Source organism: Gadus chalcogrammus, chromosome 4, assembly GCF_026213295.1.
Source record: "Gadus chalcogrammus isolate NIFS_2021 chromosome 4, NIFS_Gcha_1.0, whole genome shotgun sequence".
NCBI lineage: Eukaryota > Metazoa > Chordata > Actinopteri > Gadiformes > Gadidae > Gadus > Gadus chalcogrammus.
The window spans coordinates 36,523,684-36,526,183 of record NC_079415.1 but is presented as its reverse complement, the minus strand read 5'-3'; the positions used below and the strand labels follow the sequence as shown (position 1 = coordinate 36,526,183).

At 35.6% G+C, this 2,500-nt stretch overlaps 1 protein-coding gene across 1 annotated transcript in view; it reads left to right on the top strand.

Moving 5' to 3' along the window:
- The first annotated feature begins 536 nt into the window (after positions 1–536).
- pomca (proopiomelanocortin a) overlaps positions 537–2,500 on the top strand; it is a 3,782-nt gene continuing 1,818 nt past the window's right edge. The window contains exon 1 of the mRNA XM_056588488.1: positions 537–2,500. This exon is cut by the window's right edge and continues 129 nt beyond it. The gene's annotated coding sequence lies outside the window, so the exon portion shown is untranslated.

Below are 2,500 nucleotides of genomic sequence, written 5' to 3'. Positions count from 1 at the left end.
ACCGCTACGGGTAACTAATGGACTGACCTGTGGTACTGAACCGTTATAGATAACTAATGGACTGACCTGTGGTACACTATGACCGCTACGGGTAAATAATGGACTGACCTGTGGTACTGAACCGTTATAGGTAACTAATGGACTGACCTGTGGTACTGAACCGTTATAGATAACTAATGGACTGACCTGTGGTACTGAACCGTTATAGATAACTAATGGACTGACCTGTGGTACACTATGACCGCTACGGGTAACTAATGGACTGACCTGTGGTACTGAACCGTTATAGGTAACTAATGGACTGACCTGTGGTACTGAACCGTTATAGATAACTAATGGACTGACCTGTGGTACACTATGACCGCTACGGGTAACTAATGGACTGACCTGTGGTACTGAACCGTTATAGATAACTAATGGACTGACCTGTGGTACACTATGACCGCTACGGGTAACTAATGGACTGACCTGTGGTACTGAACCGTTATAGATAACTAATGGACTGACCTGTGGTACTGAACCGTTATAGATAACTAATGGACTAACCTGTGGTACACTATGACTACTATGGATAACTAATGGACTAACCTGTGGTACACTATGACCACTATGGATAACTATTGGACTGACCTGTGGTACTAAACCGTTATAGATAACTAATGGACTAACCTGTGGCACACTATGACTACTATGGATAACTAATGGACTAACCTGTGGTACACTATGACTACTATGGATAACTAATGGACTAACCTGTGGCACACTATGACCACTATGGGTAATTAATGGACTAACCTGTGGTACACTATGACTACTATGGATAACTAATGGACTGACCTGGGGTACTGAACCGTTATAGATAACTAATGGACTAACCTGTGGTACTAAACCTTTATAGATAACTAATGGACTAACCTGTGGTACACTATGACCACTATGGATAACTAATGGACTAACTAGTGGTACACTATCACCACTAGAGATAACTAATGGACTAACCTATGGTACTAAACCTTCATAGATAACTAATGGACTAACTAGTGGTACAGTATGACCACCATAGATAAGTAATGGACTAAGTGGTGGTACACTATGACCACTATAGATAACTAATGGACTAATTATTGGTAATAAACCTTTAGAGATAACTAATGAAGTAACTACTGCTGCACTCTGACCGCTAGAGATAACTAATGGAATAACTAGTGGTACTAAACCTTTATAGATAACTAATGGACTAACTAGTGGTACTAAACCTTTATAGATAACTAATTAACTAACCATTGCTGCACTCTATTTGTACTAGATAACTAATGTACTGCACTCTGACCGTTATAGAGAACTAATGTACTAACTATTGCTGCACTCTGACCATATCGATAACTGATGTACTAACTATTGCTGCACCCTGACCGTTACAGATAACTAATGTACTAACTATTGCTGCACTCTAACCAATAGATAACTAATGTATTAACTAATGCTGCACTCTGACCCTAATAGATAACTAATGTGCTTCACTCTGACCGTAATAAATAACTAATGGACTGAAGATAAATTAATACCATGTGTAAAGACAAAGATAAGTAAGACGATGTGTAAAGATAAAGTAACACCATGTGTAGAGACAAAGATAAGTAAGATGATGTGTAAAGATAAATTAATACCATAAGATAAAGATAAGTAAGATGATGTGTAAAGATAAAGTAACACCATGTGTAAAGATAAAGATAAATTAAGGTGATGTGTAAAGATAAAGTAACACCATGTGTAAAGATAAAGATAAATTAAGGTGATGTGTAAAGATAAAGTAACACCATGTGTAGAGACAAAGATAAGTAAGATGATGTGTAAAGATAAATTAATACCATAAGATAAAGATAAGTAAGATGATGTGTAAAGATAAAGTAACACCATGTGTAAAGATAAAGATAAATTAAGGTGATGTGTAAAGATAAAGTAACACCATGTGTAGAGACAAAGATAAGTAAGATGATGTGTAAAGATAAATTAATACCATAAGATAAAGATAAGTAAGATGATGTGTAAAGATAAAGTAACACCATGTGTAAAGATAAAGATAAATTAAGGTGATGTGTAAAGATAAAGTAACACCATGTGTAAAGATAAAGATAAATTAAGACTGTGTAAAGATAAAGTAACACTATGTGTAGAGGTAAATTGACACCATGTGTAAAGATAAAGTAACAACGTGTGTAAAGATAAATGACCCCATGCTGGGATAGTAAGATAAAGGTCTAGCTCTACAGAGACGATTCATATGGATATACAAACATTTGTATAAAGAGAACAAGTGACCCAGATAGAGAGTAAGGGAGGAAAAGAGAACGATGGATATACAACAACATGGGTCAATAAATATATAGATATGTAATATATAACGTATAGGATAATCGGCACAAGAAGAGTTGAAGATATGAACAATTATACATTCAATGATTGAATGTGTGCTCATAAGAAAATGTGTGTTGGATTCTGA